Genomic DNA, 25,239 nt, shown 5'->3' with positions numbered 1-25,239 from the left:
GATTAATAAGATTAAGTGAACGGCAAGAGAATTTTTTGAAAATCTTGGCTTCATGTTAAAGTGGTCAAAGTCAAATATTCTTTAATTTATCTTGAAAATTACAATAGAAACAAATGTTCATGCCAAATGAGTTTTAGAAAGTACATACATCAAATATTTTACTGCAAGTAAAATTATAAAAATTACTGCAATTACAAGCTATATATGTTAATATTTTACACATATAGACACATAAAATTTTTTCAAGATAAAAATTAGTGCCATATGTTCTTAAGTCTTAAAAATAAGAGCAACAAGTTCTAAGTCTTTCTCTGTACTAATTGTGATTGAAATACATTTGCCAACAAAAGTACATAAGAATTATGGTGTTATGAAATATTAGAAATTAAGCATAAGTATTTCCATATTTAAAATCCTATAGTAGAAGACAGTTCTATGATAGAAACTATAGAAAATATGTGATGTATTTGAGTGTCTTAGCAATACAGTGTTTGTGATATTTTGTTTGTGTTCTGACAAATAAAGCTTGCCTGACAGGTCAGAGAAACAGAGGAGCAGCCATCAGTGGCTTATTACCTCTCCAGATCATCCAACCAAAAGGGCCGAGATTCTGTCACCTCTCCGCCTTATCATTTCCTGTCTCTACCCCACCTTGTCATTTCCTATCTCCTCTCTGTACAGATCTCCAGACCTCTACAGTTTACTAGTGGCTAGCTCTTCCCTCTGACCTCCAAGCAAGCTTTATTTGTCAGAACACAAACAAAATATCATACAACAATACAGGTTCCTAAAGAATTATACAAGTCAAGAGAAGTATCTTCCTTTTCAATATCCTACAAAAATTATATGAGTGAAAAGTTACAGATGATATACAATTCATACATAAAGTTTATCAAATATTTATACTGTTGAGAGTACAGGATATGGAAGGAAGCATACCTAGCAATAACTAAATAAAAATAAAATTATTATAATGTAAATTACTTACCTTTAAGGTATTTACTTACACATTTAGAGGTTTTTATGATGGGCTGGCATAAAATGATATCTCTTACAATTTGGAGAGCTGTGAAGGAATGCCTTCAAGATTTAGTTCACCTGGGCAACCGTCATACTTAAGGGAAAAAAATGGTGAAAGCATGCTTATAAATACCTTTGTATAAGTACTACGAGAAGACCATGCCACATATCCAAGAATGCATGGGCAGCACAAATTGGACTTGATTTAAAAAAGAAGAAGAAGAAGAAGAAGAAGAAGAAGAAGAAGAAGAAGAAGAAGAAGAAGAAGAAGAAGAAGAAGAAGAAGAAGATACCAAGTTGGGTAGGGAGGGAAGGGAAGGTACATCTAGGAGGAATTGAGAGAGGAAGGTGAATACAATCAAAATACACTATGAAATTCTCAAAGAACAAATAAAATTGGGGCAGGGGGCACATGCACACTCCAGGTTCCACAGTAATTTTAGATGGATGAGCTGTGACCGGGAACATTTAGAAAAAGGCAGCTGACTTCCAATGGAGGCTCTTACCATGGCAACTATATTTAGGAAAGTAAAGTCTACTGCCTCTAAACTCAGTAAACTGAGAATAACAGCTGTGGGGAGCTTGTTAGAGTCAGGCCTGTGGGCTGAATTACCCAGATAGAGTTTATGCTTGAAACCACAAGAATTTAAGCAGGCAAAAGACATGTTGCAAAGTGAAAGATGAACATTACCCAGGTGCAGTTCTGAGGCTCAAGATCGCATCCTCAGGATTCTGTTTGAAGGAAGTGAACCATAAAATAAGAGGAAACTAAAACCAAAGAAGTAGCATAAAAAGTGACTAGTATTCAAAGCTGCCAGAAAGTCCTTGGATGGGGTGCCTGGCAGAAAAAGCCTTGTCAGTAACTGAAATGAGTAATTAAGCCAATCCAACAGTGAGAAAGTGATGGTCTATGAATCTAATATGGCACCTTTGTGCTCTGGATCTTTCTTATATGGACCCAGTTGGAGATTATTCAGATTTAACATGGGAAGTCCAGTTTTAATATTCTAAAACTTTCCATAATTTGAATAGCTAGTTCAATTTAATATGTATTACTTAAGGAAACCTTATTGTCTGCTAATCATATCAAATATGCATAGCCTATTATTATTTCATTTGTTAATCTCAACTGATTTCCCACATGAAGCTGCAAGTGTTTTGTTTGCTTCACAGTAATTCCAAGTATTTCCTGCCACACAGAAGGTGTGCTTCTATGAATTATCAAGTGGATGAAAACCTCAGAATCCTCTTCCCTTTGGTCATTCCCATAATTTTTAAAGTAATATTCAGTCATTGACCTGAGGAGAATGAGCTCAGAATAATTTCACTATTTTTGAATCCTTAATAAGCAAATATCACTGAAAACAATATGAAATTGTGAGACTTTTCTATATAATCCTTTTGTTCTATTTCTACTTCTCCTGACCTCTCAGTGTAGGCAACTTTTCTAGCTGCAATTACTGCAGAATTGGTAAGATTATTTTAGATGTTTTGTTTAGATAAAGATGACTCTTATCTTTTGTCTGCTTTCTTCCTTTTCCTAATGAAAGCAAAAATAATAGGTTATATAAATAATCTGAGCTCACTGTAGAAATTTCAAAAAATACATTCAAGATATTATGCCCAGATCGCAGAGACCTCCCAAAAGACCACCACAGAGACTGAATCATGTATGTAAAAGCAAAGAGCCTTTATTCAAGCTCCAGGGCTCGGTCCCTCTGTCTGTCCAATGCAGCGGTGAGAGCAGAGAGCCCTGAATTCAGGTGAAGCAGAGTTTTTAATCATAGCAGAGGTTGTGGTGAGGGGATTTCCAGGGTCCAGGACCCTGATTGGCTGACAATTGTCTAGGGGTATCTGTAAAACAAAAAATAGATGTGTGCTAGACTCAGGGACATCTGGCCACCTTATCTAATGGTTGGAATGTTTGGGATGTCAGGTACTTCCTCACCCCTGGGTAGATCCCTGGGTGGTATCACCTTAAGGCTTTTCCTGGATCTGGATGTTGCCTGCCAGTAAGCCTGTCACAGAAGCTGTGTCTAGGCTCCTAAGCCTGTCATGGCTGCTGTGTGGTCAAACTATTTTGGGGTCCCTTCACAGAAGTGTGCTGTGGATATCGCTCTATATGAATAAAACACTGATTGGCCAGTGGCAAGACAGTAAGTATAGGCGGGATTAACAGAGAGGAGAATTGAGGAAAGAGGGAGGATAGGGGAGACTGCCTGGAGCCGCCACCAGGACAAAGAAGATGTAAAGTACTGGTAAGCCACGAGCCACATGGCAAAGTAAAGATTAATAGAAATGGGCTAAATATAAGAGTAAGAGCTAGACAATAATAGGCCTGAGCTAATGGCCAAACAGTTTAAATAATGTAAGAGTCTGTGTGTTTATTTTATAAGTGGGTTCTGGGACTGGCAGGGCTTGGCAGCGGGAGCTAGAGAGAAATTCTCCAACAACAGAAGTGTTATAAAGAATATAAAAAAAAAAAAAATCACATGTGAAGCAGGTAGATCATTGCCAGAATGAACAGTTATATGGCTTATGGGCTGAGTACTTCACAAATTATGCCTTTTATCACTAATAATGATTTTTTTTAATTTTTTACAAAAACAATTTAACAAATTTTTTTAAATTCATTTTTTTCTGCTTTTTTTCAAATACTGCCAGCTTTCATATAGTTAACATCTGCATGTTTTTCTTTTTGCATCCTTAATTCAGCCTGCTTGTTCTTGTATTTATGTCTTCCGTGCATATCCTCTAGTCTGGCAACATTGATCTACACTGGAATAAGTAATTAATTTATACTTAAATTTACTTGCTAATGTGTCTTTGTACTTTTCATGTTGTTTCTTATTTTCTCTTTAACCTATCTGTGTGGGTTCCTTTTGATTTCTTTCGTTTATTACATTCTTTAGAATTTTTTTTATTAATTTGATATTTTTATTATTTCAGGATTTTTTTCCGTGTCTACCTATTGACCTAGGTTTTTTATTTGTTGAAGTTTAACACAGTGACTTTTAGCAATTCTCTGATAGTTATAGACTCTTGAGAAACACTCTATCTTCTGCTGCATCAAGACATGTTTCCCGAAGATCACTTCATACTCACTCTCATCTCAACCATCATTCCCATAGTCAATGCCTGCTTATAGCCACCAGTTATTTATATGTTCTGTTGCTCTTCATGTTTTCCTGAATGTCTGTATCTCAGATAATATCTTCTTTATGATTGATGGAACCTCTCTAGTGTTCCAACAATACATTTTCCATTTTTGTTTCCCTTGAAAATGTCACATTTTGTCTTCCTTGTGAACTTTGTATCTACAGGCTATACAATTTGAGCAATTTAAAAAGTCTTTCCATAGTGCTCTAGCTTCCACATTTTGGGTAGTAAATATCTTATCGTATTGCTTTTTTATTGTATAAATGATTGTTTTAATCATCTGTAAAGAATTAAATTATGTAATTTCTTTGGGAAATTTATATAACTGGAGACCACTGTATTAAGCCAAATATATATACAGTTACTTTATATGTGTATTGATGGGCACCTATGCTGATTTCAAAACTCAGCGGTGAGGAATTAGTGTAATGAACAGTGATGTGTAAAGGTCTTGTTGGCATGTTGATGTAGAGTCCTTGCATGTATCCACAGAAATGATAAAGCAGGTCATATGGGAGTTCTGTTTTTGAAGTTTTAGAAACCTCTATTCTACTTTCCATAGTGGATAGACTAATGTACACTTCCAGCAAGACTGTATGAGAGTCACTTTTCCCCTCCTTTCTCACCAGCATTTTGCTGTAAACATTTTCTGATAGCTATTCTGATGCAGATAAGGTAGAATATAATGAATTTCAATGTTCTTTTAATCTGTATCTTCCTGGTAGATAAGGTTATTTAATATCTTTTGTGTGTGATTGGCCATTTGAACTTCATCCTCTGAGAACTGTTTGCCTGTCCATTTTGTCACCCCATTTGTGACTGGATTGTTTAGGTTTGGACTATTTGGTTGCGTTCTCTGCTTATTCCATATGTTAATCCTCTATCAGATATGGAGCTGACAATGCCTTCCTGCCATTCTCCAAGCTCTCTCTTCCCTGGATTGTTTCCTTTGTAATGCACAGGCTTTCCAATTCCATGTGATCTCATTCGTCAATTCTTGTTAACCATCTCCTGAACTTTGGAGTCCTTTGTCAGAAGTCCTTGATTAAACCTGTATCTTGAGTGGTTTTCCTATGTTTTTCTCTAAAAGCTTCAGGGTTTCAGGTGAGACTTTAACTAATTTTTTGTTTGCTTTGAATTATCTTTTATACAGGGTGAGAGATGGTGAGAGAATTCCAATCATTTCTATGTAGACATCTAATTACTCCCACCTCATTGTTGAAGACATCTCTTCTCTGATGTTGGTTTTTGTATCTTTGTAAAGAATCAGACTGTAGCATTGTGGTTTGATTCTAGTTCTACTCTATTCCTTGGTCTGTACATCTGTTTTGTAACATTGCTGCCCTTTTTTGTTTTTTTTTGTTGTTGTTGTTGTTGTTTTATTTGTTTTGTTTTGTGTTTTTGTTTTTTGTTCCTTTTGGTTCTGGTGTCAAATCAGTTCTCAGGGTACCTGGAGCAGAGTTCTTTCTACAGAAGACGGGGTCTTTCAGCTCTTCTAGGAATTTTCGAAATTTTTTTTCTATTTCTGTGAAGAATATCATTGGAATTTTGATGGGAATTATATTAAATCTATAACACTTATTTGGTAATATAGCTATATAACTTCACTATATTAGTTTTGCAAAGCCATAATCATGAGAGGTCTTTCCATCTTCTGGTGTCTTTATTTCTTTCTTTAGTGTTTTAAAATTGTAGCGATCTTTCACCTTTTTGGTTAGATTTATTCCTAGGTGTTTTTGAAACTATGTGAATAATAATGATTGCCTGATTTGTTTCTCAGTGTGTTCATTCTTGGTATATAGAAAAGTTTTTAATTTTCTGCATGTTAATTTTGTTTTCTGATACTTTGTTTTGTGTTTGTCAGTCCTTAATGTTTACTGCCTTTACAGCTTCGTGCCCAGGATCATATGATCTGCATCAGGGATAATTTAGTGTTTTTCCTTTCCTATTTGTACCCTTTTATTTCTTTGCCTTAACCTAATTTTATAGTGAAGACATAAAGCACTGTTTTGAAGAAGTGGGGGGTGCAGAATAAACACTGGTATTTCATTCATGATTTAGTTGGAATGCTTAGAGATTTTCCTTAGCTAATAAAATATTAGCTATTGGTTTGTCACACACAGAGTTTATAATGTTATGGTGCATCCCTTCTATTCTTAGTTTCTTTGGGTCTTTTATCATAAACAGATGAAGATTTTGTCAAAGACTTTCTCTGCATCTATTGAGATGATCATGTGATTTCTATCCATAAGTCTAATAATATGACACATGGATAATTATATATTCATTTGTATTCTGAGTTATTCTTCATTCATGGCATGAAGCTTTCTTTGTTACAGTAAATGTATTTTACTTTGTTTTGTTTGCCAACATATAGTGGAATTGGCTTGGCATGTATTTTTTAAGAATTTTTGCATCCATGTTCATCAGAGAGATTGGTTTGTGAACTTATCTGCTATAATAAGCTAATACTGGTTTCAAAACTAAGATTGGTAACAGCCTTTCCCTCCTGGGATATGGAATAATTTGAGGAACATTGTACTATTTCTTCTTTAAAGGTCAGTAGAATTCATCAGAATGTACATCTGGCTTTTGTTAGTTGGGAAATGTTGTTACTACTTCAGTCTTAAATTGTTTATCTTCTCGAACTATTTTTAGGCAAAATTTGTCTAGAAAATTATCCATGTTTTTATAATTTTCCAGTTTATCAGAATTTAGACTTTCAAAGTATAAACTAAAGGTCTTCTGAATTTCATCAGTGCCTGTTGCAATATCTCTCTCATTAATTTGAGTCCTCTTCATGGCGGTTAATTTGAACAACAGTTTGCAAATCTCATTTGTCTTTTAGAAACACTGAGTTTTGGTTTTTTTTAATCTAATTCATTTCCATTTCACTGGTATCTTCTCTGGTGTTTAGTAGCTCTTTCCATCTACTGAGTATGGCTATGGCTTGTTCTTACTTTCTTAAGATCCTGTAGTGCTTCTTTAAATTAGTTATTTGATATTTCTCTAATGTTTTAATGCAAGCAATCATGGATTTAAACATCTCCTTGGAGCTACTTTCATTGTGTCTGACAGGTTCCAGTATATTGTATTTTCTTTTTCATACAATTGTAGGAGGTTTTATACTGTTGGTTTCTTTCATGACACATCCCTCACGCCATCACATGTTGTTCCATCTTTGTGAGTTCGTGTATTCTGTACATTTTGTTGCTGTTGATTTCTAGTTTTACTCTACTCTGATCAGATAGAGTAAGGAAAAAAATTCAATTTTCTTGCATTAGGGAAGGACTGCTCTGTGTCCTAAATGTGGTTTATGTTTTAGAGATAGATCCATGAGCTGCTAAGGAAAATGTATATTCTACAGTGGGTAAGTGGAATGCCTGTTAAGTGCATTGATTATGACAGTTAGCTCAGTTGTTACTTTGCTAGCTTTTTGTCTATATGACCTATTTGTGAAAGTGGGTTGTTGTAATCACCTACTATTATTATGTTATAGTCAACTTGTGCTTTTATATACAGTAGTGTTTATTTATGAGATTGGGTATGCCAGTGCCATGTTGTTTTTATTATTATGACTCTGTAATATAAAGATCAGGATAGTTATCTCTCCAGCATTTTTTTGTTCAGGATTATTTTAGCAATGTGGGGTCTTTAACAGTTTCATATGAATTTTAGGATTTTTTTTCCTATTCTGTGAAAAATGAGATAGAGATTTTAATTAAGATTGCACTGAATCTATAAATAGATTTTAGTAAAATGGTCATTTTTCACAATTGAATGTGCTGCTGTCTAATGCATATCTACCGAATTCTACTATCCTCTTGCTATATGGTGAACAATATGAAATAATATTCTTTATCTCTTCCAATTTAGGTTTGAAATAGATTTTGTCAATTAGTACTATCTCTATACCTGCTTGCTTTCTAGCTCTATTTTTTGAAATGCACTTTTCATTCTTTCACCCTAAGGCTTTGCCAGTGAGGTACAATCTTGCTTATAACAGATGGGTCCTATTTTTAAGCAAATTTGTTGGGATTTATCCTTTGGTTGAAGAATTGAGACCATCAATATTCAGCTATTACTGAAAGATACGTGTTAAATCCTGCTATTTGTATCTCCTATTTCTCATTTGCTTATTGACTGTCCTCATGGATTGCAGTTTTACCTGAGGCCTCATGAATGTGTTTACTTTTCTATGTGTAAGATTCCTCCATATCCTTTATAACTCTGGCTTAGTGCTCTTGCATTCCTGCAGCTTGTGTTCATCACTGGAAGTTTGCCTTTCTTCATTTGTAAAGGATAACTTTGGTGGTTATAGTAATCCATGTTTGGCAATTATTGTCTTTTGGGACTTGAAATGTATCTTTAAGTTTCTATAGCTTTTAGTTTCTATAGCAAAATCTGGTGTTTTTCTGATTTGCCTTTATATGTGACTTGGTGCTTCCTTTAGTTTTAAACATTCTTTTTACTACAAAATTGGTGTTTTAACTATAATTTGATGTGAAATGGTGTTGGTGGATGTTTCTGTCCCACCAGCCAATTCCCAAATGACCACACAGAGACTTATTAATTATAAATGCTTGGCCAATCACTTAGGCTTGTTACTAACTAGCTCTTACAACTTAAGTTAACCCATATTTATTCATTTATGTGCTCCAATATGGCTCATGGCTTGTTACCTCATCTTCTACACCTGCTTCCTCTAAGTCTGGTTGACAACTCCGCCCTTCTTCCCAGCATTCTCTCAGTCTGGCTCTCCCCACCTAACCTCTTCCTGCTTAGCTATTGGACAGTTGACTCTTTATTAAACCAATGAGAGCAACACATCTTCACAGTGTGTAAAAGGATTATTCCACAGCAGAAAGGTTTCATTGTGGGGCACTCTTTCCTGGTCTTATTTGTTTGGCATTCCAACTGCCTCCACAAGCAGAGCTATCTCTTGCCCTATATCTGAGAAATTTTCTGCTATGAATTTATTAAACATTTTAATATCTTCAGCTTGACTTTTTCCTTCTATGCCCATGATTTATAGATTTGGTGTTTTAACGGTATCCTGTAGCTCTTGTGTGTTCTACTCATTTTTTAATATACTCATTTTCTTATCTATCTTCAGGGTCTCCAAACCCTAAAATTATATCTTTTACTTCATCTAGTCTGTTGGTAAGGCTTTCTATGTGACTTGAGCTTTTCATTTCCTAAATGTTATTTATGCTTTTTCAATATTTTTCTTTGTTGAGTTCCCCTTTTATATCCTATATTTTCTTCTCTTTTACATTCAGATACTTGTATTCTGTTTTAATTTGATTAGGAATGTATTCTCTTCGATTTCTTTGAACATTCATTTACTCATTCTCTTGAATTGTTTGTTTGGGATGTCACTAATTCATTTGCATTGGAATCCACTGCTATGGAATCAGTCATTTTCAGAAGAGTTCTGTTTCTTATTTCCATGTTAGGATCCACACAACTGGAGTTAGGCTTGGGGTTGGATTTTTTTAATTACCTGAATTCTTTTAGTGGAAATATTTGCAATGTTCAAGTGGAACTTGATTGTAATAGGATTGAGGTATCCATTCTCTCTTCTTAATTCAGGGCATAGCTCAACTGCTAAACATGCAGCCTATATTCTCAGGACATAAAGTTGGATCTTGAGCATCATCACAGATAATGCTATCAATAGAAGTCACTACAACCAATATAGATATGGCCAACATGAATATATAGTAATAATCAATTTAAAAACAAGCACCTTCAACACCAGCAGTGTAAAGTGAAACAACATATATAGATAGATAACTAAAATACTAATTATGAAAGCAATGACTAGAAAGGAAATAAGTTAAGTGAGACTAGCTATTACTATTAGAGAAAAAATAACAGAAGGAAGAAAAGCAAATAGAAATTTAAGAACAATAAAGACAAAGGTGAGATAAATGGACCCTGCCTAAATATAGGATACAAAAAAAAGGAGCTACAGAAATCCAGTCAATCCCAGTCCTTAAAAGACTGCGTAGACACTTAACAGTGCAGTCCAACCTGTGTATTTTGGATACACATTTTCAAAAAAAGAGAAAGAACAGGGTGGAAAAAAGCTGGTCCTCTAAACTGAAATTAAATATTAAATAAGGTAAATACAAAAGTGAAAGAAAGAGAAGTGGATGAAGTGTAGTTTGTATGAAGCTCCTTTCCTGGATACAGGTGTCAGACTCCCCCTGCAATCCTTTCTGTAGACACAGGTCCTATGCCTGTTTCTGTGTGTTGTTGGCAAGGTGATGGGAACCAGGCTTGTCTCTGTGTAGTCCTTCACATGGGACCATGTCCTGGGTCTGCCTCTGTGAGATTTTAGAATGACTGTGGGAGCCATACTTGTCTCTTTGGGGTTCACTCAAATCTATGACTCACAATAAGTTTGTATCCTACAGTTCTGACTTAAATAATTACCACTGCATCTAACAGTATTCTGCAGGACAGCTCTAGACTACAGTCTAAAGATACTTGCTCTGGGTCCTCAGAGTGAGCTCTGGAGAGACTTTTACCTCTAGATCCTTCTGAATGTGAGATGGCTTTTGGTACTGTTCTGGTTGGGTGTGAAAAAAGAGGATGTTCTCTGTACCATCCCCCTGCTGCCAGTGTAGCTGCAATCTTGACTTTGTTCTATCTACCATCTCTCTATCTACCTGTCCATCCATCTGCCTATCGTTCATCTACCTATTCATCCATCTATCTATCGTCTACCTATCCATCTATCTTTCTTTATGTGTGTGTGTGTGTATATGTATATGTATATGTATATGTATATGTATATATATATATATATACCACTCCCGTGTACATACTATATATGTGTGTTCTTTCTCTCTCCTCCACTCTTTCCTCTTCCCTCTCTTCTCCCTATCACCTCTTTAATCACCCTTTATCTTCTCTTTTCCCCTCTATTTTCTCTCTCTTCTCTCATTAACGTAAGCATTTGCTCTCTTTCTTGCTCTTGCTACCCATAAAATTATGTAACTGAAAAGACTTTTCCAAACCTTATTTTTACACATTCACACTGGGAAAAGAACACTCTTGAGGACTGAAGCCCCAGGAAAGGACTCAAAACTTTTTTTCCTTCTGTTCTGCTCTCCAAAGTTTCCTTTGTGTCTTAGCAATGTTTTCTACCATCACTCTCTAGGTCTCTACTCACTCTGTCATGTGATTCTTCACAGAGGTTCTGAAATCCATGCACAATATGGGTGTCCTCTACCTACTCTGAGATCTGTCACCATCTCACCATAGTTTGGACTTACAGTTCCCTGGTATCTAATCATGGTGAACATACTTGAATTGGCTTCTTAGCCATTTGCAGGAGACATGTCTATTTAAGTTTAATTTTTCTAATCTGGAGATTTTGTTTGTTTGCTTGTTTCTGGTTGTTTACCTGCTTTTTAATAGTCCCCTTTATTTTTCCATTTTCAGCATTTTACTATATGTTTAAGTGTGGCTATCTTTTTGTTTCTGCCAGTTTGGTTTTTGAAATGATAGTATCAAGTCTTCTATCAGTTTGGGACATTCATAGCCATTGTTTCATTAAGTATTATTTCAATTTCATTCTTTCTGAGAACTCAACCTTAGCATTTCCTGCTGGCTCCCACTGACTCTCTGCACTAGAACTTTCTCCTGCTTTCCTTTAGGTTATTTTTATTGCTCTACTTCCCAATTCACTTTTCTGGATTTCTAATTTGGTTTTAATTTTATTTACTAAGTTCTGAATTTAAGATATATATTAATCCAAGTCCACTTGATCTTTTATTATATTTCAATTCTCTGGTGAAGTTCTATTTTCCATTTTCCTTGAACTCATTATGTGCCTTTTCTCCCACGTGTTTGAGCAGAATGATGTTATTCTTTTAAAAGTCCTTGCCTAATATCTCTGATGTATTGGTCATTTGTATCTTTATTTTTAGTATTTGTTCTCTTAAATTTGAGTTTTTATCCTGTCTCTTTAAGTAAAAGACAGGATTTTGTTTTAAACCAAACATTTTAAAATAATTAACAAAAATTGTATGTTTTATTATTTATAGTATGTTGTTTAAAACTATCATCATTTGCTGTATGTATTTTCAAAGCCCTCATCCAAGGGAAATGCTTAACAGAGCTAATTAGCATATACATGACTTCACATACTTATTATTTACTTTTTGTGATGAGTCCTTTGAACCTATATCCTTACGTAGAGTTGTATTGAATGTCAGACATGGAATGCATAAAATTTTACAATCTCCAGGTGATAAAATCCAGGCAAGTAAAGTGAAGAGCAGATGATATCTTCTAACCCTTCCGATACTAAGACAAGCAGAGGCTGGAACTCCAAGCCAGTCACAAGTTATATAGTTTCTGATTTTCAACAGAAAGCATATGTGTTTAGTGGCATACTTCCCCTGATGAGTCTCTGACCAAAGACTTGGACTGGGACTTCCTTCTGCTTTATTCAGAGGGTTGACGAGCCCCTCAGTCTAATGATACATTAGACTCAGAGAAAAGGCCAGCTGGACACTGAGATTCCTCACTTTCTGTTCTCACACCAAGCTCCCAAGATAAAATCTTCTCATCTCTCAGTGATTTGTTATTCTGTGGACATTCCACAGTCTATCCATTGTTTATAATTGTTGAATTTGAATTTAAATCTGGGTATCTTTCATTCAACATTCTCCTATTTATTGTTACCAACATTTTGCCATCTAAAATTATGATATATTATGTAGCACAAATCCTAATTGGTCTTTATAATTAAAAACCCAGAGCCAGATATTGGGGTAAATGCTGAAAGATCAGAGAAGCAGAGCAGCAGCCACTAGAAAGACTTTTTACCTCTAGGAATCCTCAGCCTGAAAAAGAGAGCTGAGCGCCTGTCTCCTCCTGCTTTATATTCCTTTTCTGTCCAGCCATCTCACTTCCTGTCTCCACTCCCCTAGTGCTGGTATTATTAAAGGCATGAGATCCCAAGTGTTGGGATCAAATGTGTGTGCGACCATTGCCTGACTCTGTTTCTCTTTTAGACTGGATCAATCTTGTGTAGCCCAAGGTGACCTTGAACTCCTTATCTTCCTGCTTCCTTCTCCCAAGTGCTGGGATTAAATGTGTGTGCCACCACTGCCTGGTCTTTATGGTTATCTAGTAGCTAGCTCTGCCCCCTGATCTTCAGGCAAGCTTTATTTGTTAAAGCACAAACAAAATATCACCACACTAACTTGAATATATTTCATTTATTTAAAAGAAATGTGTAGCCAGTTATAGGCTTGTGGAGATATAGGAATGAATTTAAAGAAATTATTTTTGAAATTGTTTTAATAAATAAAATATACATAAGAAGGCTAGGGATGTAGGCTGGGGTTCAATTCCCAGCACCACATAGACTGATGTGGGGGTTCGTGCCTGTGATCCCAACATTCAGAAGTTCAAGATCATTCTCTACTACATAGCAAATTTGAGGTCCAGAATACATAAGACCCTATCTCAAAAAAACAACAATGCAATATAATAATATATGTGATAAACTGAACAAATCAGTGACGTTTAATTGATTCACATTATTTTGAAAAGAAGTGATTTTAATGCTAATAAGCAATAACTCAGTTATTCACAAATCTAAATCTTTTAAATTATATCAGCTGAAAAATGTCTGTCCCACTGCTATGCCAACCATTTAATTTTACTCTGTATGGGAGGTAACTGCTATTGCCAATTTATGATATTAATTTCCAAAAACAATTTTCACATAGGATAAATATAGGTTCTTATAGTTTTCTTTTTCCATAGATATCATGTTGCTTTTCTACTTCTTATAAAATTCTACATTTCATATCTGTTCATTTTTTGAGCCTCCTTAGTGATACCTTGCATGGCTCTTTGGGACTACCACTGCTGTCCTGCTCTGAATGACCATGAATGAGATTATTGCATCTATGTAAGTGCGGAATAGGCCCATTTTGTCATTTTATGGATTTTGTAAAATTGCTCCTCATCAAGACTGCTTCATTTTTACCACTATTCATGCTGTAATGAATATGGCATTGCACTTAAATTCTGGGCTAGTTTCCTCCTTCACATGACTGTGTGCATCTTTCAGTTCTTTGGTGTTCCATGTAGGGAAGAATCAGTTTCTTGCCCTGCCACCCAGAAGTAGGCTAGGCAACAGTCATTCCTTTCTGGTTTTCTCATTCAGCTGGATACAAAGCAGTGTCTTGAATACTGCCAATGGTCTTTTTCTGATAAAGGAATGCAACCTTTCATAGATCTCTGTCTGCCTTTTTATTATGTTTTGTTAGTATTTTCATTTTATCACTTCATAACTATTCTGTGTATGTGGCACGGGCTAGCCTTATTTTTTTTCTAATGCACTGCAAATGATTCTCCAGTAAAGTTAGATTTTATTGATCTTAGGTTTTGTCCTTTTAGTTAGGTGAGGCAAAAATATATCTATTGTTTTTGTGTTGTATGAACTAGTTTTTATATAACTCTTCCACATATAATTTCTTTCTATATTTAATTCCCAGAGCAGTGGGATCATTCTTGTAGGTTATAATGATGGTGGGCTCCTAATTATTTATTTTCAACTAAATTCACCAATGATGGTGAAAAACTCAGTTTCTGTAATGTGACAATCTTTTATCTTTGATCTAAAACATACAACTGATTTTATGCTTATATATAACTGTTCTGAATATGTTTCCCCGATTAAGAGGTGTCAGTTGGGGCTGGAGAGATGAATCAGTGGCTAAGAGCACTTGCTGTTCTTGAAGAACAGGTTCAGTTCCCAGCACTTACGTGGAAACTCACAATCACCTATAACCTGAGCTATATGACATTCTGTGCTATTTTCTGTAGTCTGCAGCACTATGTGCACATAAACCTACACATTCATTTATTTTTTATTTAAAAAGAAATATCAGTGATAAGCCTTAGCATATTAACAGAAAATAAGGATCAAAGTAGCAGTAGAATATGGACAGAATTCTTTTCCATCACATCTACCCCTGCCCTGGTGTTTTACTGGGAAATTTCCACAAATTATTGGAAAGAGTATTTAGAAATTAAACCTTTAAGTTTTGTTACTAATCAACTTGTGCTATGCTTAGAGACTTTAACTCTTTACTACTCAGTATTGGGACATATCTAATAATTAAAGTTTATTAGCATAGTGCTGGACGTTGGAAACTCTGAGATCAAGGTGTCAGCAGATTACATGTTCAGTTAGGAATTATTTTCATTTCCTCTTAGACTGCTGTCTTCTCTTGTCACCTCCTCTAGTAGGAGGGGCTCGGAGTCCCTGAGTCCTCTTTGAAAAGGCACTAATTCCATTTATGAAGGCTCTGCCCTGAGAACCCAATCCTCTGTAGAAGCTCTCATCCCAGTACCTTGCCTTGTGAGATTTCCAACTCATGAATCTGACATGTTATAAATGTTCAGTCCATTGCAGATTAGGACCCATAACAGTAAAGGCAAATGAGTCATGAAACCATGGGGCGCAGCTGTTGAAGATACATGTTCTAAAGTCACATCATCTCCTTTAGAATAAATTGCCATTCATAGTAGTTTCTGACTGATCACTTGACCTTTCATGCTTTCTATTCCCTCAATTTAAAAATGAATACTGTTCAGGTCAAGAATGCCTGAATGGAAATGCTAGGGACATGTATAGTGCTTTCCTATTCTGGCCTTCTTCATGTTTTGTTTTGTTTTCATAACATTTTATTTATTCTCTGTGGCTCTTACATCATGCATCTTGATCCAATTCATCTCCCTGTCCCTTCATATCCACCCTCTGCCCTTGCAACCTCCCTCCCAAAATAAAATAAAATAAAATTTAAGATAAAGAAAAATTTCATCATGGAAGCTGTAGTGTGGCGCAATGAGACATACAGTATATCCTTTAGTCCATATATCTTTACTTGCAAGTGTTCATTGCAAAAAGTCTTTGGTCTGGTTACAGGGCTCTAGTTTCTGCTACACTATCAATACTAGGCCCTCAGTGGGACTCCTCCTGGATATCTTGTTGTCCTGTATCAGATTTGGATCTGCAGGACTGGCCCCTTCACATGCTACAGCAGATCATAAATGAGGGAGATGTTGGGGTGGACTAGCTCATAGCCCTGGTTTTGGGCCTGGGTGGTTGCAGGATTGGTCAGCCCACCAGCTCTCCCCAATTGTCACTACCAGGGTGAGCTCTCCAGCACTACCCCAAACTAGTTCACACTAAGCAGCAAGAAGCAAGGGTTGGGTTCTCCTGCTGTCATGCCTTCAGGGCTGGCTCATCCACATAACAGGGCCAGCTCTACTGTGTTGCCCAGGTGAGGTCCAGGGCCACTCTCCTGAGTGTTGCAGCTAGTGAGAGGCAAGATCAGCTCTTCTGGTCTGATGACCTCAGGTACAGCTCTCCCACCTGCCTCAGGGAGTGGCAGGAGTTGGGGAAGGGCATCTCTCCCTCGCCTTTGCCACCTTATGGCAGATGAGGAGTGGGGCCAGATCTCCCACAATTGTGTTCTCAGGCAAGGTCACTAAGACCCAGTCAACAAGGTCAGCTCTACTGTGCTGTACAGGCAAGATGCAGGGCCAGCTTTCGTGAGTGCTGCAGCTGGCATGTGAGTAGATCAGTTTTGTCTCCTGCAGCAGATGGTGAGGGGCAAGCATCTTCATGGTTTAAAATATATGTGTGTGTGCATATATATTAGAGATAGGGCTTAAATGTCAATGTGCCATTTATTTGTTTGTCATATATATTCTGCACATAAATTGGAAGCAGTTTTAAATCATATTTTTAGTATACCCACCCACACTATGACTGCTGTGAGGTCATGCACAATTTTCTATTTGTGACATCATGTGTATACTCAAAACTCTTAAATTTTGGACATTTGGGATTTTCAGCCTACAAATGCTCATGCTGCCCTAGTACTTCCTCCTCTAAGGAACAAAACAAACAGGATGAGCAAACCTCACCCTTCCCAAGCAAAGCCCTTTTGCCCTTATAGGAAATAGGAAAACAGGATATGAATTGTCCTGTCACACAGAGCAGAAAGACACAGGACACACAGGAGAGAAAGAAATGCCCATGTGAATGGCATGTGCTCCTCAGCTTTCCCCAGGGAAGAAATACATTTTGCACACCTCATCTACCTGCAATCGTGGCTTGGGAACCCAGGACATAGAAGAAAGAAAGCTAGCTGTCATCCTATGATCACCACCCATCTCAGAGCTAGATCTCCCTGCCATTGCCTAACACCAGAGAGCATCCTACTGTGTGTCGCCAGTCAGAGAAATGATGAAAACTAAGACTCTGAAGTATGGTTTCCACTAATCACATTTTTACACAATCCCAAGGGGGAAAGAGGCTAAGTCTAACCACTGTAAGTCAGAGACACTTGGGATATCATACAGATCAAAAAGAACACGTTTGTTTCAAAAGAAAAACACACAAGGAGTTTATTTTTATTTGAAATTCATTAGCTTGTTCTAAACATGTTCTGAAAGAAGTTATCACTCATAATCTGTGAAGACAATTATATAAAAAGAGACAAGAATAAAATTGTTGACAAAGATTCCTCAGAGTTTGCAGAGATACCTCAGTGCTAACATACAACTCAGGTGTCCATGTGGAACAACTATTACGCTAGAAAGCAAAGTTCTAGAAGGTTCTAGGAATCATAGATGGCCTGCAGAACTACCAGCACAAGAGAAGAGGCTGAAAACAAGCAGGGAGGTTGATACACATGTGCTTGGGTCTCACCAGTAGGATGATGAGTGGAGGCTGCTGCCAGGCACACACCCCAGCTGCCAACCAGGCCTGTACTGCTCCCTTTCTGAGCCAGCACCCCAGCTCTTCATTCAGAGTTCCTATGACAGGCAACCAAGCCCCACATCTGCTTTATCTGACTATATAGTTCATCTGTGCTGAACAAAGAACCAAATCCCACCCTGTGGTCCAACATCATCCCAGCTGGCACTGAGGAACAGAGTCGGAGGTTTAAATGATAGTGAGAACCATGTGCCTGAAGAGGGAAGGAAGCACTGAATGGATGGAAACTGACATTGATGAAATAAGTTCTCTGTAGCCCAAGTGTATTTAGACCTATACTTTAGCCCCCATGATATCTCTAAAAAACACAAGTCACTGAGGGGTAGGGATGTTTCTCCTGACCTTGCTGTGGTTGCCACAGTTGCTAAAGGAAAACCCACATGTTCCTACCTGGTGGGAAGGACCATTCAATCTCTACTGTATTGCTATGATGAAAGGATTTGCTTGAAATAAATTAGATGGAGAGAGTATTGTTAAAATTTTATTACCCCAATAAACTCTATAGAGTGATACGTTCATGAGACAAAAAAAAAATTAAAATCTCCTTAAAGCAAAAACAATAGAATAACTATGACAACAAAAGCTATGATAGCTTTGAATGTGGTGCCTTTGGCTTGTGTGGGGATTAGGACGGGGAGAGACCATAACAGAAGACAGAGGACAGCCACCAGAGCCATGAGAATGTCAGTGGCTCTCTGAAATGTAGCACAGGAGTCCGGAGTGAAATGTGAATTCAGGAAATGAGTCTATAGAAGCAAAAAGAGTTTTGAAAGGTGCTTTTTAAAAAAGATTATGAGAGTTAGAGTTCGTGAAGAAAGATATCTAATTGGCTGTGGAACCTGGTAGTTTCTAAACCTGGTAGAAGAATTGCATCACCTAGGAGCCTGGAAAATTGAGTGGGTCTTAGGTTGGGCTCCATAGATTTGTGTGTGGAGTATTTATGAGCAGCACTGGTGAGAGACAGAGAAACCAGGGCAATCTGAAGCTGCAAGAGAGCTTCAAGGATTCACTGTAGCTCGGAAAGTCCTTTGGAACAGTGCTGGTGTGAGGTTGGGCAGCTGGGCTTGTAAACCAAAAGATCATATTTTTAATGAGGTAAGATTGTGAGCTTAAATGACAGTGCTGCCCATAGAAGGGTGTCCATGACCATTAGTGAACAACCTTACAGCAACTTGTGGCAGTATGGATGAGTCCATTCTGCAAGGAAGTATGAGGTTCTGGATTCCTCAGAGCACCATGGGAAAGTTAGGCTTCCTGATACACTGTAAATCGGTGGTTCTCAACCTTCCTAATGCTGAGACCCTTTAATACAATCCCTCATCTTGTGATGACCTCCAAGCATACAATTATTTTATTGCTACTTCATTTTGTTGCTGTTATAAATCATAATGTAAATATTTGATATGCAGAATATCTGATATTTGACCCCTGTGAAAGAGTCATTTGACCTTCCCCCAAAGGAGTCATGACCCACATGTTGAGAACCACTGCTGTAAAGGGAGTCATTGCCAAAGCCTCCCATACCCCATTCATGTCACTTTGTGTTTCCATTTACCTAACTCCTCACTAATAGATCTTCACAGATAGAAGCTTCATTTATTCATGTGCTCTCCAGTAAGGAGATTTTTATGTTTCCTGTTCTCATTGACCCAATGCTTTCAGTTTAGCTAAACCACATGAAACAGGGTAGGGTAAATTCATATAGATTCCTACAGCCAAGCCTGTTACCATCTGTTATGTAGAAAATGAATATATTTTACAGGATTATTTTTAAATCAATTAGCATTAGAAAGAAGGCTTTCTGTGGATCATCTAGGTTAAAGATTTCAGAAGTTATAGGCTAAAGCAATACATCATTTCTGACTACATAGCTCTGACTACATAGAAGAGTCTGGCTTTGCATATTTTATGTGTGGCTTTGCCTTCCTTCAAAGAAGATGCTAAGTGAAGAGGCTGCAATTATAAATATAAAATTTTAACATAATCTCATGCTCATGAATATAGAAAAGGTTAATAAAAACTGTTAATCATTCTGGCAATTATTAATTTATGGCCACTCTGAGTGTAAGGATAATGTAAAATAGTTCCCAGGAGGGATCTGAGTCAACACACACTTACATTATCCTATCATTTTTATTTTTTTACCACCCTGAATTTTTATGTCCCCTGTAACTACTTAATGCAATGCTGCCAACTACCTTCAGTCATCTGCAATGTGAACCGATGACAGTTTATTCATGTTTCAGATGATATAGGACCATATTTTGTCAGATTATCAGTAGAATAGGTTAAAATGTATTAGTGACAGGGGTTTTCCTGAAACTGAGGTTCTTGGGAGTTACTTGTACCCAGCATAGATGTGGATTCAGAAGGTGAGTTCACAAAAGCAAGAAGAAGAAAAAGGAGAAGGGGAAGGGGAAGAGGAAGAAGAAGAGGAGGAGGAAGAGGAAGAAGAGGAGGAGGGGAAAATATAAAACAAGAAAGAAAGAAAGAAAGGAAGAAAGAAAGAAAGAAAGAAAGAAAGAAAGAAAGAAAGAAAGAAAGAAAGAAAGAAAGAAAGAAAGAAAGAAAGAAAGAAAGAAGTCAAGAGAGTCAAAGGTTGAAAAGAAAGAAGCATACAATAGCTTTATTGAGTTCTATTCTTTCTTTGGAAATGGCATGCATACACACACCCTAATTCCATGCAACAATTGCCTATAGATAGTAATTAATAAAAAAAAATAAAGCTACATGGAAGCTATAAATATGAAGCAATGGAAGAAAAAAAATGTCTGTCCCTACTTTGAGATACGCTCCTTGAGAACAGGCAGAGTGGGTAGTTTCTGCTACCTCAGTCTATCTACCATCATAGAGAATCACAGGATTGGAAACAAAATACTTGACTCCCAAATCCAGCCCCTTCTGTGATCATTAGCCAGCCAGTGAAAGATGAAAATTACATTTCCTTCCATTATACAGGAGCAAATCTTGATTATTCCTACTAAGCAAAACCAAAGCAAACAAAGGGAGACCTTTATTTGTGATTGGGGAGCTTGTAACTCTATTAAAGTCATTACGAATTGGCAAAGAAAGAAAAAACCTTGCATTCTGCAGCTCTGCCCAATGGGAACGTGGGGGTGGGCACTGAAAGGTGTGCTTGTGAGCTGGATAATGGCAACTGCCCAAGCTGAACTACTGCTTTACAAAATGTGGAATCAGCAGAGGCAATCAGGCATATCAGAGGATGAGATAAGAATCACACTGCCCCATAATTAGCCCCTGTAAAAAGAGGCACCATGAAACTCCTATGTTCATTCTTTGGGAAGGTAGTTTTTTGCTTGGATGATACTTCTGGAAAGTGTTCCCTTTGCTATCAAACAACAAATTGGAAAAACATTATGTGAGACAAAATGTTCAATGTCAAACTTAGTGGATGTGGTCTCCATCTGTGAATGTTAGCAAATCTATCCAAGAACTCTGTTGATGCATTCTGAAGATAGCAGAATAACATCAGATGCTCAGAACAGTTTATTACCGCTTATGAAACAGGAACCACAGCTGAACAAGCCTGCGTATAAATAGTAAGAAATTATTTCTTACATGGAAATAAAGCATGAAAAAGGTCCTCTCTACTGCCCCTCATCTTCTACTTTATAATAAAAAAGAATGATGCCTTGTGGTTGATTGTTTGGAAATACCAGAGTGAGTGTTAGATTTCCTTTATCCCAACTTTGAATCTATTCTTTGAACTACCTAACACTTAGAAGATACAATCAAATAGGAAGGAAAAAACTTCCACTTTAAAAAAATGTGATATGAGTTATAAAATAATTCTAATTTGGGGTTAAAAATTATCAGATAATTTTTAATATACTGATTTTTAACAAGTCCAGAACTATTAAGAGCAGCTAAGAGGTTTTTTTTAATGAACCAAACATTTAACGTTGTATCAAAGAAACAGACTTGTAAATGTTTAAAATTCTAAAACGAGCAGTTGTTCAAAGGAAGATACAAATGATTACAACAAAACCTCTGGTCACTGATAAATACCAACAATTCTAATCAAGTCAAAAAGAATGTCCTACTAAATACTTAAAAGACCTCAATATCTTGCCCAAGTTGAGTTAATATAAAACAGTCATTATTTTAAGACCTATATGCTAGAAAATTTAAAAAAAACTGTTTTATGTTGATAAACAAAAGCCATAATCTAGAGAGGAATTATATTAAGTAAATATATTAAGAGATCCATTTCTTGAATAAAATAAGGAGATGTAAGATTAATATATATTTGTAATATTTGACTCTAATTTTTACTAAATAAATAAAGACTTGGTTCTATCTCATTTTGTGATTTGGTTTTTGATTTTAGACAGGATCTTGCTATAATACAGAGAGCACTTGAATTTGCAGGAAGCTGCCTATCTCAGCCTTCTGAGTGCTAAGATCCCAGCTTATGCCAGCATGTCTGGCTCTATGCACCTTTTAAGAACAAAAATATTTGAATTAAAATGTAGATGTGAATGAAGATTAGGCTGCAACCAACATGCTCCTCTGAAAATACACTTCTGTAGAGTGAGTTTTTTGGACATCACATGGGCATTATTATAGTGGTTAAATGAATTCTGAAGTCTCAGAATGGCTTTGAACAACTCAGGAGTTGGGACAGAATCTGTGAACCTGAAAATGTGAAAAGGTAACTAGTTTCTAAGAAATATTCCAGGTGAAAAACTTTAGGTAAATTTTTGCAGAAATAGTCATTTTAAAAAAATGCATTGTGTGTTTAGGAAGCAATAAAGTCAGATAATCCTAACAGTCTGAAACTGTTCTATTTATAGTTGAAGGCATATTTAGAAGAGGTGATTTGGCTTAAACCATGTGTCTGCTTGACAGCAGAGATGGGACTAGAGTCCAGATCTCCTGACTCTTAATCCAAAGCCCTTCAGTGGAAGCCTGGCAAGGATCCTGATGCCTGTTACACATGCAATTAAGCTTATAATTGGCCCCTTTTCCTGTCTCTGTGAAGACAAGTTTCCTCACATTCCCATGAAATGACATGTTATCCACTGTGGGTCAGAGAAGAGAGTAGAAGATTAACTCAGTGAAGTAATTTTATTTAAACTATCCAGAAAATAAGAATAATGTGATTTGTGATTTGAAGTTTATGTTTCTTTATCTTTGTTAATTAAGAACCTGATTTATCTATGCTAAGGTACACCCAAATTACTTTTTATTTTACTCATGAAGAACCACAGAAAATTTGTTATAAAGTGGGGTAGCTGTCACAGAAACCCCATCAAGCAATGCATGTCTATAGTCAAATAAATTTAAAATATCTGCAATTCAGCAGTGAAATCAACAAGTATATTTCAGATACCTCAGTGTGAACACACACACACACACACACACACACACACACACACACACACACACACACACACACACACACACGAAAGGGTAAATCCCAATATCCAACTTATTTGTTTTTGTTTTTATTTTATTGTGGCCCACACCATGAGAGGGAGCCAATGCCTGACACTGCCTAATGGCCAGGAGCCGGAGGTAGGACAGCCCAGAGAGACCTAGGATAGAACCAAATGCCTGAAAAAAAGATTAATGAAATTATTCCTAATGATGTCTTGCTATCCTTATAGATTGGTGCCTAGTCAAATTGTTTACAGAGGGGCATTATCCAGCAACCAATGGGAGCAGACGTAGAGACATACAGCAAAGTACTAATTAGAACCAGGGGAACTCTACAGAAGAAGAAGGATTGTAGAAGTCAGAGAGGTCATGGACACCATGAGAACACAGTCCACAGAATCAACTAAGCAGGGCTCATAGGGGCTCACAGAAACTGAAGCGACAAACACAGACCCTGCGTGGGTCTGAGCTAGGTCCTCTGCATATACCTTATGATTGTTTAACTTGGTGTCCTTGTGGGACCCCCAACAATGGGAGTTGGAGGTGGTGTCTCTGACTCTTTTGCCTATGCTTGGAACTCCTTTCTTCCTACTGGATTGCTTCATGCAACCTTGACATGAGGATTTGTGCCTAGTCTTATTGCATCTTATCCTGCTGTATTTACTTGATATCTCTGGGAGGGCTGCTTTTTTTCTGAAGGAAAACAGAGAAGCAGCAGATCCAGGAGAGAAGGGATATGGGAAGAGGGTGCTCAGAGGAGTGAAGGGAGGGAAGGCTGAAGTCAGGATGTAATGCATGAGAGAAGAATAAAAGTTAAAATATATTTTCCAAGCTTCATCTGTTGAAGAGAGTGGCCATTACTCATTACTTCCTCTGGTATTCTGATCAAGGATTGTTTAGCCTTTTTTCCCCTTGGTTTTCTGTTTAGTCCCATTGGTCCATGTTTACTCATTTGTTTCAGCCCTGGATTATTTTGATAGTATAGCTTTGTGATATGACTTTAATTCAGGAAGTCTAATGTCTCCAACTTTATTTTGCTTTCTTGGTATTATTTGTTCTATGTCTGCAAAGAATTCTGACAGCATTTTGACAGAGGCTGAGTTAAATCTCTGTGATGCCATGGGTATAAATGCCCTACCGACACTTTTCTTGCTTATGAACATGGAACAGCTTATGCTGTCTTCAATTTCTTTTATAATGTTTGGTTATTTAAAGTGCATAGCACTTCTCTGGTTAAATTTATCCCTGGGTGTTTATTTATCTTGATGTTGTTATAATGAAATTATATCCTTTGTTTCTTTCTTACCTAAGTCATTACTTGTACATAGACAAACATTTTTATATGAGTTTATATTCTGTGACTTGACTAAATTTATTTCTTAGTTCTAACATTTATTGAATTATTAGTGTTTTCCATGTACAGAAACATATCATTTGCAAATTGAAGTAATTTTAGTTTTTTTCTTTCTATTTGATACATTCTTGCTTTTTTTCAGATAAAATATTATAGGTTTATTTTAAACTTATTTTTCACCTTGAGTATGCAAAATACAAACTCCACAAAATGTTAATTTTTACATTGTAGTTTATAAACATACAACATAGAAGTTTGCTTAAATTTATATTACATATTTATTAAGGCAAGAAACTATATAGAAAACACATCTGTTCTGCTTAAAGGCATACTTGGGAATAAACCATTGTACAAATTATTGCACATCTGAAACCACAGTGCATAACAGACTGTCTGCATAAAAATGTTACAGAATAAACCATTCTTGCTTTTTTTGTCTTTATTTTTCTTATTGTTCTGGCTAATATCT

General features: G+C 36.6%; 1 protein-coding gene across 5 annotated transcripts in view; it reads left to right on the top strand.

The window, feature by feature from the left end:
* Positions 1-25,239, top strand: part of Lrrc7 (leucine rich repeat containing 7) — a 475,963-nt gene that overhangs the window by 148,120 nt on the left and 302,604 nt on the right. The gene's annotated exons all lie outside the window — the stretch shown is intronic.

This window comes from Peromyscus maniculatus, chromosome 6 (genome assembly GCF_049852395.1).
Source record: "Peromyscus maniculatus bairdii isolate BWxNUB_F1_BW_parent chromosome 6, HU_Pman_BW_mat_3.1, whole genome shotgun sequence".
NCBI classification, from domain to species: domain Eukaryota; kingdom Metazoa; phylum Chordata; class Mammalia; order Rodentia; family Cricetidae; genus Peromyscus; species Peromyscus maniculatus.
Note: the sequence above shows the minus strand (reverse complement) of the source record. Positions and strands in the feature narration are given on the sequence as shown.